This window comes from Agelaius tricolor, unplaced genomic scaffold, assembly GCF_023055355.1.
Source record: "Agelaius tricolor isolate 1412-34295 unplaced genomic scaffold, bAgeTri1.0.p SCAF_8, whole genome shotgun sequence".
Classification (NCBI taxonomy): domain Eukaryota; kingdom Metazoa; phylum Chordata; class Aves; order Passeriformes; family Icteridae; genus Agelaius; species Agelaius tricolor.
This window is the reverse complement of record NW_027269268.1, coordinates 2,520,587-2,538,150: the sequence shown is the minus strand read 5'-3', so window position 1 is coordinate 2,538,150 and position 17,564 is coordinate 2,520,587. Positions and strand designations below refer to the sequence as shown.

Below are 17,564 nucleotides of genomic sequence, written 5' to 3'. Positions count from 1 at the left end.
AGAAAGCATGGAAAAAATTTTAGGGCCTCTGAAAAGAAATGTGCCTTCGGTTAAGCCTGGTTTACCAACTCTTTGTTTGAAGGTAAAGGGGTTTTCAGGCATTTCTTGTCTAGATCCACATCCTCGTGACTGCTGCTGCAACATTTTGGAAACAAACCCAAAAAAAAAATTAAAAAATATTGGGCTTCTATTTTCAGGGTCTGACAGAATATGCTCCAGTGAAAAAACATGAACTGCTTGAGTAACTGGCCTCTCTGGGCCGATGATTAGATCAGTGCCAAACATTTTTAGAAATGATGTTATGTGTCAATAGCATTTGAACAAGAGTCACACACGGCCAGCAGCAATTCTGCTCTGCCTGCAAAGAGCCGGCAGATCCAGCTCACAGAACTATTCTGCCCAGCTACTCAGCAAAAACAAGACCAATTTAGTACTAGCAGGGATCCTGGACTTGCTAATGGCTGCGCTCATCTGCCAGCATCTGTTCTGCTCATCACAACACGAATTCTTCCCGCGGGTCTCTGGCTGCAGCACCAAACACTCTCATTGCATCTCCCAGGCAGCGCAAAGCAGCGCGTAACCTCGGAGTTAGCGCTCCCCGCGCTACTCCCGGCAGCGGCCGGCCGCCAGCTCCCCAGCGCGGGGAGATGGAGTGCTGCCACCGCCCGGCTGCTCAGCGCCACAGCTGCCAGACTCAGAAGGCTGAGGGCAGGAGAGAGGGAAAGTGGTGTTTGGCGTAAATAAAAAGGACTGATGTGGCAACACGAGATGTTGCGCGGAGTCACAACTCGCCGGAGTGAATCAATGCCTGACAGAGCTGGGGAGCCAGAGGGGAGAGTTACTGCTCACTGATAAGCTTTTACGATTCTGCCCATTTCCAACGGCTTTTGCAATCAGGAAGAAACCCCAGCAAACTCTGAACTGCACAAGGAAAAAGAAACGGAGCCAGTTCCGTAACTGGAGCAGCGTAACACAGAGCCGTGAGAAAGTCACATTAGAGAGCAGCCCAGCGAGCTGGGGCGTGGAGAGGGTCAAGGGCTGAGGGAGGAGGGAGAGCTCTAGGTCCCAGAGCAGCAGCGCGGGCTGCACGGCTCCCGGCGGATCGGTGGGAGCTGCCAGCCCACAGGGGGCCTGCCCAGCACAGCACCCGCTGTGCCACAGCTCTGCCAGGCAGGTGTGAGGAAGCTCTCCACTCTCCCGGGAAAGGCAAGGGAAGAAAGATCTTCCTGAGCATGCAGAGTCAACCACCCTGTCTGCTTCACAGAGCACAGCACCAGTGACCTGTCAAGACTGTTTTCCTCAGTTAAAACTACCGCAATCAAAGTGGAGTGGGAAGGCATGGATTGGGATGCTGCAGGAGAAAAGACAAACCCAAGCGGATGGTGCACGGGGCATCGTGGGCTGAGCTGTTTAGCAGGTCCCAAATCCCACAAGGTTTACCCCCAGATCTACCACATACCCCCAAACACAAAAGGAGAGATCTGCTCTGGTAGGAAACATCACAGCCCCACACTGCTCCCCTCAGGTGTAACCAACACTACTTGTGACAACCAGCATCATCCAACCTTCATCCACAGATGGATCAGCCAGACCTGAAGGCTCCCACAAACAGGACTGGACCTGAGCAGAGAGAAGAGCCACCAAAGGCTTCCCTTCCAGTAACACTCAGTGCCGTCACCAAGCCACCCAGGTTAGATGCCAAGTGCAGGAATGAGTCAGCAAGCCAAACAGGCTGCTTCTGTCAGCTGGCTGGGGGGAGACAGAGATAACATTATTCCTTCTCTCTGCAACCTGTGAAGCATTCAGACACTGCAATTGTAGTGGCCAAGTAAACAGGAAACCAGGAAGGAGACCGGGTCCCAGCTGATGCTCTCACAGCCCATACGCATATGCGTGAATAAACAGACCTAATGTGACCGATTCCTTTTTTAGGGCCCTGATGTGTTCTGGTTTCTCACATACCTGCATATGGGCTCTATCACACAAAAAAAGAGCTTCTGCCTATACTCAGCACAGCCTGGTTGATGCACTTTTGGAACATGTTGCCAAATTTATCCTGGACGCATTTTCCCCTGTCAGCTCTAAAGCAGCATTTATTTACAAGCTTTCTCAGCAAAAGGCTGTACTCACCCGGAGCAAAGCAGGACAGAACCCTCTGCTTTGCACACAAAGAACTTGCACCCTAATATTCATAAACCAAATAAATTCCCAATTAAGTCATCTCATTAGGTGAAATGTTTCCCTCTATGGAGGTGTCCTCAGGGAGTGAAATTAAGTCCCATGACAGGATTTAAATAGGAGTCTCAGTTCTTGACTAAATCTTGTTTTCAAAAACTCTTACAGACTGGAACGTCAGGAACTCTAAATGTTTTATCTCAACTCACAGGTGAAGTCTGTGAGAGCACCTTCCTGAAACCAAGATAAGAACCATTTGAATTCATGATGGCAAAATAAGTTCCATCACCTGGATTTCAATTTTGATCTCCGACAATTTCAGAACAACTCTTGAAGCTGGCTATGTTCCAAAAATGAAGTAACTACTAGGAAAAGCAATTAGGAGTGAATGAAGTTACAGCTTTCTTCTGCACAAGCAATAAAGTAACACTATCAAAACATAGGGAAATACAAGGGGAACACTGTCACTGAATGCAGGGCAGGTGTAACAGTTGAAGCCTTTGCTTCATTGTGATTACATGACTTACCATAAAATGACATGACTGTAAAAACTGATGAAGTCAGCTGCCTCTTCAGCTGGGGACTCTGCAAGAACAAGGCTGCCTTGCATTCCAGCTTCATTTGAGAACTGCAGGATCTCAGTGCAAGCCCCTCTCCAGGACAGGGTGAGCCTCTGCTGCCGAGCACCTGGCTCCTGACACATCCCACATCCATCTGCTGTACTTCATGGAACTACAGCCAGGAAAAGGTACAGAGACACCCTGTAAGGAATTCAAGCTTGCTCTTTGGCAGGAGCTTTGGGAGATGGAATCAAATGAGATGAATCCACAGGAAGAAGTGATTCTGGACTGCAAATATTATCAATGTATCTGTTTGAGGATAACATAAACCAGACATTTTTGTAGCTTTGTTTTCTGGAAATAGAAATCACCAAAAAAAGCTTTCTCTAGAGGCAGAGTGACATCAGGTTTTAAACCCAAAAGCAGTAGTGGATTTTTCCTAAAAATTATTATTTCAAGCCAGCCTGTGGCATCTGAACTATTTTTGGCTATTTATTACCGTGACAATGTCATGTCCTGCAATATTTTTGTTGCAGTTTTATGCCTGAGAGGCAACTTCTTACTTGACTGTGCATCTATTTCAAACCAATGCTGGTTTGTACAGTAGCTGCTCCTTGTTCCAGACTCCTGTAAGAGCTCTTTGTGAGGAATCTGTGACTAAGTGTGCTGTGTCACACACAGGAGCAAGTACCGTGGGCTAAGAAGCAAAGCAACGTTTCAAGTGTGTATTTTACATCAGCCCAGCACACAGCTTTCAAAGTACAGGAGGTCTGGATACACCTATAGAGAAACCTGGACAAAGAAACAGCAACTGCAGGAAACTTCCAGCACCTGCTGCATATTGCTCACCTGGAACCTCCAAAAGCAAGGCATGGGAAGCCTGATCCTGAGGCAAATTCCCAGCTGTAAATGAGGATGTTAGAGTGGGCAGCCTGGTCCTGTGTCTAAAAGCAAAGAGTTATCTGGGCTGGGCGGTGCTGGGTTTAAGTTCATTTCCCACTGAGCAAAGGAACAAGCAGTGTGTACAATGAGGGGTGGGGCAGCACACATTGGCACCACTCATCCAGGGCTGCTTTTCTCCAGGGAAATCAACCCAGCACGCTCAATCCTGACTTCCCAGCAAGCACCTAGCTTCTGCACTTGTCCTCTCCTGTGACTGCTTTGGGGAAAAGTTCTCCATAGCAATCACACCACACAAAAGGTGTGAGACCAGCCCGTAGCTTAATCTCTGTAATTACAGTCTGAAGCTTTTCCCTTCCCTCAGGCTTCAGACTGTCAAGTGCACAACTGGAGCTGCATATTGTCCCACCAACCACTTCCAAGATGCTGAAGCCCCTCTAAAAGCATCACAAATCTCTGGACTACTGATGGTAACATGGGTACAGAGCATGTGCTGGCTTCCCGCTGCAAGGAGGACAGGCAAGACCTGATCCAGCACAATCCAGACCTGAGCTCTGGCTGGCAGAGGCAGAAAGCCTGGTTGTATAAAACATTTTGGACACATCTGAAGCAGCCAAGGGAGCTAATGCACTCTCAGCACTTCCCAGAGTGCAGGCACAGCATTTCTGATCCAGTTCTTGGCATTCTGAAGCAATACGTGGATTCACAATATGCTGGTTTCAAAAACATAATCCGGCATCAAGGATACTTTTATGGATCATTTTAGGAATCTGCTTAACCACTCGCACAGTGTTACACAAGCAGGAACTCCTCAAAGTGCACTTATCCCAAATTATGCAAACTTGACCTGGTTAGATGATGGTCTCTGTAAAACTGCAATTCTTCCACCTTGGAGCAGTTGCTCCAAAGTAAGAAGGGATGTGATACCACTTGAGTTCACCTCCAAAGGAGTGTGGACAGAGTACACTTAAAAACTTAAACAGAAGGGCAAAGCCATCCAAACCAAATGTCAGCACACACACAAGACTCAGGCAGAAGAAAGGACTCCAAAAATATTAGACAAGGAAAAAAACCAGTGGGCTTTGGACCTCATCCTCACTTGAGAGCCAACTGCTCATCCAGAAGAGTTTATAGTGACCACTCCCAGGGGTGATGAAACAAAATCTCTGCCGAGGAAGGTCACTGGCATTGGTCCTGGTGCATGCATCAATCCTAATTCAATAATAGTCACTCAAAACTAATGTAGACCTGAGAGCCAGAAACACAGCCAGATTTCAAACTAAATGCCCTTCTTGTCTTCACTGGCTGCACTGGGGAGAGAGAAAAAAAAACCAACCAAACAAACAAACAAAAAAAACCCCTAAACCCAAAGGAAAAAAAAACCAAAAACCAAAACACAAAAAAACCACCCCAAAAAACACAAGCCAATGGAAGCTTACTGAAGATAAAGAAATGTTTCCTGACAGAAGAGGAGAGAGGGAAGTGAACTGCAAAACCAAGTTATAAAATAACTTGAGACTGAACAGAAAAAAAGAATTTCACCACTTCCACCAATTTAAGGTCCAGTCAGAAGAGAGTCAGTCACAGCCCAGAGCAACACAGATCCAGGTAGCCTTTCTGTCTCCCAAGAGTGCCAAGTGCTCAAGAAAACACTGATTACACCAGCACAAGCCACAGAGCCAGAAGGACACAGGTCCCTCAGGTCCCTCACAAGATACCCACAAGGATCACAAGCAGAAACATAACTGCAAGTGACAATTGCCTTCCACATGGCCAGAGATGGTGCTCCTGCTCCTGGGAGAGCATCTGCTATTGGGTCAACCATATGTGTGGTGCCTGGCTATCACTAACCAGTGACATTACATATTACACCTACATGCAGGAAAACTTCCCCTCCTCCAAATTTCACTTGGTATCAGAGGGGCAGGTTGGTAGGAAACAGCTGTTCCAGAGCACCAGCAGCCACTGGGATATGACACAGTCTGGGGGAACCTCACTGCCATGGCCACTAGCCCACAGAGAGTTCATCCACACAGCCACACACTTGAGAGTGCCTGCAGAGACAGCAAAGGGGGATTTTGTACACTTCTAAGGGAACAGGTCACCGGAGCATGGAGCACAGCATCACCTTGGGGTGCCCCTTGGCCCTGGGTGCACACAGCCCGTGAGAGCAGGGCGTCGTGCTGACCCGCCCGGCACCTGAGCTGGGGCGCGTGATGGCAGCGAGGAGCAGCCAGCCTGCGATCCCTACACCTAGCCCTGCAGACCAATTAGTGATTAATAAGAGCCTGGCCCAGAGCAGGCAGGGCACATGATCGCGTTCTCATGGCGTTAGTCAGCAGCGCAGCGACACGGGCTCCTTCAGCAGGACACCGGCTCCAGCAGCATGAACATGATGCAGCATAAAAGCACACTGCTATGAGCAGACAACGCATGATCCTGCATAAGGCAATCCATTTAGCAATGTTCAACCCACCTCACCAGCAAAATGTGTTTGCTTCTGGACTGGCATTTTGCTCCATGGGACAGTCAGGTTCTTAATTTGGTTCTCAGTACCCTAAAGCTGGGTTTACTGTATCCTCCAACCACGGCCAAGAGTGCAGAACCCAGCTGCTGAGCAGGCAACTCCCAAGTTTTAACAAGACTGTCCTCTACGTGACATCCATTTAAGGGCAGCTCAAAATAGACTTATTCATATCAGCCTAAAACAAGACTGTGAAGAAAACAACAACCCGAGAGCTGAAAAGTCATCTCTTGCCAAAAAGTACTCACAGCTACTTCTTCTGAACTCCTTCCTTGTGACCCATCAATGTTGTCTGGAAGAAAAACTTGTGGGACAGAACTGTAGGAGCACAGCAATGCTGATAAGCAGCACTGCTGGACGTCCTGTGGCTTCCAAAGTAACCTAACCATCAGTATAAAGGCTACTGAGCTTGGACAAAAAACCAAGCAGACTTCTGCAAGGGAAGAGAAAATGAGACTTCAGCATCAATCTTTCTTTCAGGGTCTGGAAAACTTCATCTGCCCTAAGGATGGACTATGAAAAAAATCCTTCTCTGGACAGATAAAACCTCAGAAATTAAGATCACTTGCATCTTCCTTTACCAAAGGAAGGCTGCTCAGCCTCCTCTACTGCCACTTACACAAGTTTGTCACTGCAATGAGCTGCTCTCCCTGCATGGCAGCTGGCTCCTTCTGACTTCAGATCATTAGTCCATAAACGTGAACTTCCCAGGCATTCCTCAAATGTTCTCTTCAGATTTCCCACGTGCCTGTACAATTCAGCCCTTTACCCATTAGGGTTTCAAGCAATAGTGTTTTGACATGAGCAAGTGCTGTAAAAAATATTTTATAGGTTCCACATTCTCTCTCCTCTTCCTCCAGAACTCTGTATAAAGGAAGAGTTGCTACTTCTGTTTTAGGAACTATAAACTCAAAGGCATCCTCAAGAACCACAGCAGATGTAACATTTTGTGCTGCTCTGCCTGGGGTACAGCTCATTTTCTTCTCAGTATCTAGTACGGGGCTACAGTTTGGATTTGTGCTGGAAACACACAATTCACAAATGGGAATTGACCAATGTTATAGTTCCTGCTGTGGGAGCAAGCAAGCAGTGGTGCAGCTGGGGTTAAATCAGGACACTCCTTTTTGGTGTCCAGTACGGGGCACAAAGGGTTCAAACAAACGGCAGATTTGACTGGAATGTGCTAGGTGGAATTCACAGCTGTCATAGCTGTATGGATACTGATCAGCAGGCTCCTGCCCTGCCATGGGCACGCTTGCCTGGCTACATGGGGTGCCTAGAGGTCGTCAGGGGCAGCTTTTGCTTTCGGTGCTCCCCGTGGTGCTTATCAGGCTGCTCTGCTGGGCCTGGGAATGCTCTGATAACAGCAGTGACGACGACATGACTGGGCTGGTGGGGCCCAGCTCAGGGCTACTCTGCTGCTGTGCTGAGGAGGTTGCAGCTCCAGTGGGAGCTTGGGCCAATGGGCTGTGACCTGTGGTGACACCCCAAAGGATAACTCCAGGATGGAGAAGGTACATCTCAAAGGATTTGGCCAGGCCCATGCTACAGCAGGTACACCTCGAAGCATCAGTGGCTGTGCATGAGGACATGCTGGAGTCCCCTCACGGCTTGTATCGATCACCCACCATCTGCTTTCATCCTCTTTTCCACATGCATCTGCTTAAAACACTGCAGGAAGTCATTCTTTCAGAAAAAGCCTCTTTCTGTAACAGGCCTGAAATAGTTTGCTTTGGTAATAGATATTCATAAAAGCACAAGCAGCTTTTCCACTCCTTTTTTAAGCTGTCAGGGCCACCATGGCTGAACCCAGACATGGTCATCAGTCACACATTTCTTGGAGACACCTGTTAACAAAGAAGGGCTTTATGCCCAGCACCTAATTGCAACATGGCTGTTTAAAGGTAAACGGGAAATGGGCTACAGTAATATTAAATCCCAGTTATCTGCATCCATTATCTTGCATTTTTTTATTGCTAAGCCGAATGACTGGCCTGGGAACAGAGCCAGAAAAGTTGGGCTGATACCACAGATCAAGACTTCATAGATATTTCTGAGAATTACAAGTAAAGGGTCACATCCAGAACTGAACAGACTGCTCCACAAAAACCCACAGGTACCTTCACTGAATCATAAGTCAAGCCTTTCCAGGAAAACAGAGCTGTTGGCAACCCAAGGCATTACTAGACCAGGAATACTTAATGCAAAGGTGTCCTACTCACCACTTAGAATTAAAAAGGCAGAAACATGTTCGTTCAAGAAGCGTTAATAGAAAAGTTATTACAGAAACTTTTAGAGTTCACAGGAATCTCTATACTCCCACATTTCTGAAGATTCAGGGGACATCCAGGTTACTTGCTGGGAGAGACATTGAGCTTACATTGTTTTTTCAATGCTTTTTAACAAATTAAGTCGCATAGCTAATGTTCAGTGAACTCGGCTCTTTTAGCTTGATCTTTAATTCGAGTAATTATTTTAAAAGCTGGAGACACCATCTCCCTTTACTCAGTCTCTGGAGAGGATTCTGACACTGGAACACACAGTTGGGGTTTTTTCACAGGGCTGTTTTGCAGCATATTCCCTTTCAACAAAATTTATACACTGTATTCCTGGCAAAGCAAAGAGAGCCGTGATCCAAGCAAAACTTGGGAAATACAGAGGTCTTCCTTCTGCAGCAATTCCTGCCATTACACTGTTTTATTCACGGGTCCAGAGTGTCCATCCCAGGTTAAATTACAGCCCAAGGATGTACAGCCCAAGCTACATGCCCACTCCTTCAAGTTCTGCTGCAAACCGGAGCAAGCCATGAGGCTGAGCACTGAGAGCATCCTGCCTGGAGCTCTGTGCCCCAGCAGCCGAGCAAGGGCGCCTGGGCTTGCCTTTCCAACGAAGCACGGGCCTAAGCCCAGGCTCGAGCCCAGGCTTGCTCACATTCCTTCCATGCTAGCAGGCTCTCAGGCTCAACTTCAGAGCCCTGCCGAGGTAGCAACACAGAGCCCAGAGACCGAAAGGTCAACAAGGTGCCTCGTACAAGCCAAAACCCTGCAGAGTCCCATGGCTGGAACCGCACACCCGCCTCATCAGGCACAGTGCAAAAACTCTTCCCCAGGAACAGGAAAGCCCAATGGACACAGAAGGCCTTCTCCAAGACTGTATGACGTGGGAGCTGTACATCATGGGAGACAGCCTGCCTTTGCTTCTAAAGCCCAGCTTTGGTATAAAAATTGATCATTCACCAGTGATTAAAAGGGAGAAACATACTCCTTTATCCCGAGTGAGAAGCACTCACAGAGTTACAGGGAATCATTGCATCTATCACGTTCTGGTAGAAGCAGTTCTTGCTCGTGGGCAGCAATAATCTCCTTTCCATGCACATTCCAGTGATATGCCAATAACACGATAGAGATACAAATGCACTCTGAAATGGAGAGCATTTCAATATCCATTCAAGGTATCTTTTCCAAAAGTTCACTGATGTCATCCGACAGATGAACTGGAACTGAAAAGATAAGCTAGGCAGGTGGACAAATGACAGCTCTAAGTTCATTCCAACTCTACCCTAAATCAATACTCTATTCTACAGCTTCTCTCTAACGTCACCCTCCAAGTGCCTATCAAAGATGCACTCAAGACTTTGCACTGGTCTTTCACTCATTTCCAACCCCACCCTGCAAGCAAGCTCATGGCTGCAATCCAGACTTTGTCCCTGCACCCCTCTGGCCCCACTTGATGAATTCTCCCCACACACGGTCCTATATCTCAGCACACATTTCTTCCATTCATGCCAGTGGAACTACTCATGCAGGACTCACCCCAGCACAGCACTTCAGCATGGCCTCAAAGGCCAATGAGTTGAATTGCCTCAAGGCCAGAAGTCACCTGCACTGAAGTATTTTGTGGGACTAAGGCAACAGCTCCACATTTTCAACTACTCTCACTGCACTGATAGAGGTGTTACTGCACTGACACTCCATCATCAGCACTACTGCTCCCATGAAGCCCCACACTGACACATCTACTGGGACAGTACTGCTCAAACCCCATCACTGCTCACCTAAGAGATCATGAGATGTCAAACAATGGATGTGGAACACTCCCATGGCACCACAGGCTGACTCGCTGTGCCATCGAGGCTCTGGAACAGAGCTTTGCTGGGGACACAAGAGAACAAAGCCCCATCTATTTTCCCCTGGGGATGATTGTTCCTGCCCAGAAGAACACACAGGCAGCTCTGTTGAGCAGGGCTGCTGGTCTTGAGACATGCTCTGTGTCTGCTGAATGCACAGAGTGTCAGCCAGGGAAGTGAGCTCAGACTAGACAAATTTAACAAGAATTTAGGTAACATCCGCTTCAAGATGACCACAATTGCTAACTCTGAGACCTCAGCAAAATGTGCACATCCAACTCCTGTGCGTAAGAAATACACTTCAATTCCAGTGCAATAGACAGGTTTGATGTGCTCAAATGCCACTTTTCATTGAGCTAGTGAGCAACTATTGCCCAGCTTCATTCTTATCAACCTCATATTTAGCAGCCTTGATGAAAAGACCTTTATGCTTACGTCGAAGGGCTGACAATGTGTCTGAAGTGTTATACAGCCGCTACAGGTACAATAAAAGCAATTAACTTTTGCAACCTTCTGTTCAAGGTTAAGAGTTTAAATGAGCTCAGTAAACCTTCAAGATGTGATTAAAATGAAGTAAAAACTTATTAAAAAACTTAGGAGGAAAACACCATAATCTTCAAGTTGCACACACCATTGCAAAAGAGACACAAGTTCTGTTTCTGCACCTACTGTACAAAATAGAGAAAACTGAAAAATTTTAGCAAAGATGAGTAGTTGGCATGCAAGACTTCAGTTGTCATCTTTGCCATCAGATTACACATCTGCACAGTCATCAAAATCAAAGTGTTTGCATGTTTCGCTCAGAAAAAGTAGCAGAAAAAGACAGAACACACCACAGGAATAACTCCTTTGTGAAAAAAGCCAAAAATTTGTTGGACATGCAAACCCACCAGGACTTCTTGCATAATACCAGCTGATTGTAAGTTTTCAAAAGAAAGTAAAATTCAACCTCCCCTGGGGAACAATCACATCAAACATCAGCAACTTCACAGATGAGCAGCAGTCACCTCGCAGAGGTCAAAAGCAGAGGTACCATAGATCTGTATTATTTATAGATAATATGTAAGTTTATTATTAATAATAATATATTACAAACTATATTTTGAATAATATGAAATAGCTTTTATCATCATCATTAATAACAGAATGAAGTGATTTGAGTAATCCTCAGTCTTAAAAGAAGTCATGGAACAATTCCCACCACCAAGTTCTTCAGCTCACTTTGGGATGCCAGAAGTATGGATCAACACTTATGAAAGGAAAATTAAGACTTCTTTCAAGACAGAATTAATACAGAGTATTTAGCAAGTATTTATTATATGCTAGCAAAACACTAATATGATCCTGTTCCCCTATAAAGGTAGTTTTATAATACAGCTAGGATTTGAAACACTTGGAAAATTCTCTTCCCCCACTAAAAGAATTTCCTTAGGAGTAGAAAATATATAGATCAGCCATATTCTCTCTATATACATACGTATTTATATATATAAATAATAAAGCTATTTTAAATCCACCCCTCAGTCTCTGTTTTACTTTGGCAGCAGAACGAACTTTCCTAATAGCACACGTTTCTGGAATGCAGAGGCTGAAAGTTCATTTGCGCTGCAGATTCAAAGAATTCTGATATTGGTGACATGGAATCAACTCTTCTGTTTTTTCTGCTGAGAAAATTCAGATAAAACCAGGGCTGTCTGCAACCTCCTCTGCTGTGCTCAGAAGGCTCAGCCATACTCCAACAGCATGGATCTACATGCCTACTGAATTTGGACAGAAATCCACTGCTCCAAATCAAACTGAACGCCAAGAACTGAGATGGAGCTTTCTCTGATTTTCAAACTTCTCATAAATCTCCATGCAACCTTACCACACTGCCAGTCCCTATGGCAAGTTCAAATATGTTCCTTATGTGAAAGACTCATAATTGTGTGTGTAATTCAAAGACATTTTTATCTCTTCAGTTAATGTAATTAAGCCATTGAAAAGCAAGAGCTCTGCAGCTTTTTACTTATGCTACGCAGTTTTATCACCCAATTATGGGTGCAGTCATTGTCTTTGACACTGTCCAACAGCAATAAAAAGCATTCCTGCCACAAACTGCACATAACCCCGAGCAAACTCAGGAGAAACGAGATGCTATAGCGACTCAAAGTTCAAGGGCAGGGAGGCAGAAGCCTTGCTTTGAGTGATTGTGGGAATCCACTGCAACCTTGACCATTTTATAGCTGTATCTCCATTTCAAGCCAGGCAGTGTGAGCTAAGAGAAAGACCTTATGTTTTGAGGGAGCACAAAAGAGGAGCTTTCCTTCCACCAGACACAGCACAATGACACAGACACGCGCTCCTTTATCAATATTAACCATAAACTGCTATTACTGGGTTTTCAAAGAGCACTCCCCCCCTTGTGAGCCTTCTAAGTGGATTTGAAGCCGGAAGCAGCTAATTGACTTGGAACAAGGAGGAGTTATCAGTACCCTTTTAATTTGCTCAAAGCAAGAGTTCCAATTCTGAACCTAATGCACACAGCAGATACGTGCGAGGTGGGTCTCTGGAGCGTGACAAGGATGCTCTCGCAGTGGGGCCATGAAGGCATCTCAGCAGCACCAAGGGACTCAGTGGTGCCACCGTGCCGGGAATGCTGCTGGCAGCAAGGCACCCCCAAACCCTCCTTCCAAGCCCTCTGCTTCTCCCAGCCCAGGGGAGGAACTGGGATGCACACTGGTAAAAGCCATGCTATTTTGATACAGACGTGTATAACAACGTCACGGCATAAAATCCAAAAAATTAAATTAAAGAAGAGAAATTGGTTTACTAGCAAATCTGCACTAACAGATGGCATGTACACACACAGGAGCATTTTTGGGCACCCACCTCCCAAAACAGCACATTTACCCCAGATTTTCCTTTCTCAAAGCAACACCTTTCCTTTTATGACTGCATCTTTCTGGCAAGGCAGCACCTCCGACTGCAAATAGCTGTTCACACACTTACTGGCAGAAAAATAAGAACAGGTTTTTTTCTTTAGCCTCTCACACAGCAATTTTCCTTCCCAACCTTGCCCAAAACCCCTTCCAGCTTATTAATTACAGCTGTCCAGGGTGGCAGCATTAGAAAACCTTCAGCCAGAGACACACTCAGCTCCTCCACCCTGTCTGATAAGCAGGTAGATCTGAAAACAAAAGGAGTTATAGATTTTTCCTTCTCACAGGGATGTTTTTCTTTGAACTGCACTTTGTGCATAAATTCAGCCTTTTCTTATCAGCTTAAGACATCGGTAACCGAAGCATTTACCCTACACCCACCGCATTTTAAAAGCTCCTCTTAAAAACCTGCTGCAAGTGATACCACAAGACAGCACCAGTACATGAGGCTGTTTTCTGGCTGCAGAGAAGTTTCAAGATCTAAAATTGTAACATGGAAGTTTAAGGGAAAAACCTGCACAGTTCTGAGCTGCAGAAAATCCTGCCAGACCTTGCTGGGAGCAAACTGGATGAGTGCAGGGTGTTACCTTGCCAGGAATGCCCTGTGCACATAAATGAAAGCTTCATCTCTCCTCCCTATAGCTGGAAAATGAAAGAAAAGGAAAAAAAAAAATCCATCATTCTTTCTCACTCCACCACCATACCTTGCTTCCTACTCATCTGACGTCAGCAGTCTACAGTTGCCAGTCCCTTGAAATCTCGGGAACACAGGTCCCTAAAGTCCAGCAGCTGCTTTTAAAAATGCGAAATTAACTTACCCTGAGCTCAGTAGAAGTGAAGGGTAAGTTAGAAACAAATCCTCCTAGTTTTTCTGGAACTTCAAAGTCTGTGTTTCCTTCCTAGGAAGCTGAAGAAGTATCCCTGCAGATTGCACTAGCATTTGCCCTTCCAATCCCACTGACCCTCAGCAGCAGGTGAAGTTGATGAGAGCTAAAATCACCAGCTGAAACCAGGCTTTGCAAAATTAACTCTTCCATCATCTAATCCAAGTGTCACCAGAAAAAGTCTCTCAGCCTGGAATGGCAGTCCAGGAAAGGACTAGGACAGATCAGCTTATGTACCATGCTCTGAGCAAGCACAGATGCAAACAGTCCCGTTTAATTACTTGGCACAGGACTGGAGATTGTGAGAACAAAATGAAGTCTCTCATTCAATAGTTGCTGGGGTTTGGGAGCCTGAAGGGTGCTTTGGTCAGGGGGCCTCTGTACAATTTCCTACTGATCTCAACCAGAATAAGAACTAGGTGTATTACGGCAGCCTATCACACCAGCACTTAGCAACATATTCTGTCCCACACACAATATATACAGCTTGGCACACATTGTTAAATCCAACTAGTGAAGCTTTTGTTGTTCGGTTTTTGGGTGGGGTTTTTTTGGTTGGTTGGGTGGGCTTTTATGTTGCCTTGTTTTTTTAAACAGAAAGTATGTACATTATAGGAACAACCAGAACAAAGTCCCTAAGAAGCTGGGAGCACACGCACAGAGTCAAGTTCAGATGCACAGTAACTGCACCTCTGACACAAAAGGAGCAAGTACCTATATATAGCAGATGGAGCAGTTCCCCACGGGAGCTGCCACTGCTCGGATCTGCCCCAGGGCCCGACCTTGCTCCTTACGCGCCCAACTTTACTAACAGGAGCAGCTTTGCGGAACGACTCCACGGAGCTGCTGCCACGCACCCCGAGCCCCGCTCTCCTGGGAGAGCCCGGTGCCTTTTTCCATCATGTCGTGGGAGCTCCCTGCACATCCGAGTGCTCCTCCTGAACGCGAGGGCTAAAGGGATGCGCTCGGAACAGGAGAAAAATCCGTTAGGAACTAACGCCGTACAGAAAAAAAGGAACAAGCCTAAAGATGGTTAAATCCTCATTTCCTCGTGTGCTCTCGCTATGGATGGCAGCGCTTCACAGGAAGCACAGAAAGGGCAAACAAACAGGTCTTGGATAATAAAACACTCCATACAACCATATACCAGGTGGATAATTGGAAACCTGGGAAAGACGAGGCTGCCTATTCAGCGGCTGCTAACAACTCACTGAAGATGAACTGAAACGGTAAAGAAAGTTTTCAAACACCATGAAGCGTTTTAAAAGTTAGCTCCAGCAGAGCTAGGCACCGAGAAAGACACCGAGGAGGGAGAAACGCAGCCCGGCGTTTCCACCCCCGCTCCCACTCACTCACCTCCGGGGCTCGGGCTTGCGGCGTTCCTCCAGCTTGGCGGCGGGCGGCGGCTGCGGGGCAGCCGGGGTGACGGGCGAGCGCTGCGGACGGGCTGCGGGCGGGCTCAGTGGGGCATGGCGGGGGCCCTACACCTGCCCGTCCGTGTCCGTGCGAGTGAGCGCCCGCGGCAGCCCGAGCGAGCGGCGAGGCTGTGCTGGCGGCGCCGGCCCGGGCCCGCATTTAAAGCCGCCGGCGGGCTCGGCCGTCCCCTCACCCGCTCCCATCCCGGCCCGTCCCGTCCCATCCCATCCCCGGCCGCCGCTCGGCGTCACGGGGCCCGGGGCGGGGAGCCCGGAGGAGGAGTCTGAGGGCCGGGGCTGCGCTTCTCCGCCCCGAGCTCCGAGCCGCGCCGGGGCAGGTGCGCACTGCCACGGCTGGAAGCAGAGGGCAGGGGCGGCCGCGGGAACCCCCCGCCGGCTGCGAGTGGGGCTGGCAGTGGGCACCCTGTGCCTCAGGCCGGGAGATGCCATCCCCCTGAGCAGGGGGATGCTCTCCTTGGGGGGCACCGCCGCGATACTGCCGCGGGCTGCCCACAGCTCCTGTCGCACGCCCAGGGCAGATTCCCTGCCGCTGGAAACGCACGACCCACGGCGCTTCTGCGCCAAAAGCACGTAGCACTGGAAAAAACCCAAGCAAACAGAATCCAACCAAACAACCTCAAAAACATTAAAAACCCAACAAGAACAACAACCAACCCAGGAAAAATATAGAAACCATAATTTAGTCAGTTCGTTTTAATTTTCCACAGAAATAGTACCTTACGTGTTGCTTCTCCTTAACTTCCAGCATGGCAAGGCTCACCTTGCTTGCCAGCCTACTCCTACTTCCTCCTCTCTCTCCTACACAGACACTTCCATGGACACTCGTCACCCTTCCACAGGTTCCCTCCAGACTGCTGTTGGACAAAAGAAGCAGTGCCAATATCCCTCATCTTGTTCAGTCAGCTGTAGCTCCTGCACTCAGCTTGACTGTCCAGGCCAAGGTGATGAGATCCATAAAATATTTTTAAACCATGGAGCTCTGCAAAAGGCTCACAAGGAACATGGCAGAACAGCAATCCATCATGGGAAATACACAGACTTCCAGGGGAACAAAGGAAGCTATTGTAGCTCCATAGGGGGAAAACTCCCCTTCTTCAGCAAGGTTCATGATTACCACACAGCAACTGCCCCTTCAGCTGCTCCTCAGCTACCAAGCTCCACTTTTGTCACCCATCCAAACTCTGTACTAGGGAATAATACACAATCCATTGGCTGGGCAGAAAAAGCAGCAGCAACAGAAACCACGGCACTTGCAGAGCAGAGCAAGAGCACTGCAGAAGGATCTCCCTGCCAAATTCCTCCTCTCCTTTCTGCTGCTGCCACCCCTGTGCTGTCCCCAGACACTGAGAACAGAAGATTGGCTTTAAGTCACTGTCCCCTCATGCTGTTCCATGTTTTCCTGGAAGATCTCAGAGCCACAGTCTGCACATGAATGGGTCAGGGCTTGGGCTCCTCTGTTCCCTTTAATAAAGCCAGTTTTTTACGAACCTGTTTTTCAACAGCCAGTGAGTGTCCAATGGGCACAGTGGTGCCTTCCATCACTTACAACTGTATTTCGTTTCAATTAATTAGACTTTCTGTGTTAACAAAAGCAGAGCACCACATCAGTTGAGAAGTTTTGCATGCTCAAGTCCTAACCCAAATAACTGTACATCTTCTCTCTTCCAAAGGCTCCAAAGCAAGACTGCTGTCTCCATGCCCTAAATCCCTAATGATGTGCCAGTTAGTCTGTACCTTCACTTCACTTCCTTTTTAAATAAACCAGGGAGCTCCTGAAGAAAAGACACATTAGCTACGAGAGAAAATTGCTGTTGTTTTCTGCCACTTAGATAACTCATGGGGGTTTTGGGATCCCCCCAAGCATCATGATCCCTCAATGAAAGCAACTCACAGATGCTTCTCAGCAGCCAGCTCTTAGCTTGCTGTTTCAGAAACAAACCTAATTAACTATACCAATTCCAGTTCCTGACAATTCACTGTAACTTCAAATACTGTCATTTTAAACCTGTGCATTGAGTTTTCTGGCTAAAAAAATGGT

At 47.2% G+C, this 17,564-nt stretch overlaps 1 protein-coding gene across 7 annotated transcripts in view; it reads right to left on the bottom strand.

Moving 5' to 3' along the window:
• SLC4A4 (solute carrier family 4 member 4) overlaps positions 1–15,717 on the bottom strand; it is a 117,226-nt gene extending 101,509 nt beyond the window's left edge. For 3 of the 7 annotated variants that reach the window (XM_071431265.1, XM_071431266.1, XM_071431267.1), the window contains exon 1: positions 2,703–2,722. The gene's annotated coding sequence lies outside the window, so the exon portion shown is untranslated. Of the gene's footprint in view, positions 1–2,702; positions 2,724–15,446 lie in introns of those variants that run through there. The other 4 variants (XM_071431273.1, XM_071431275.1, XM_071431271.1 and 1 more) reach the window with 3 other exon arrangements.
• Between the last annotated feature and the right edge of the window lie 1,847 nt (positions 15,718–17,564).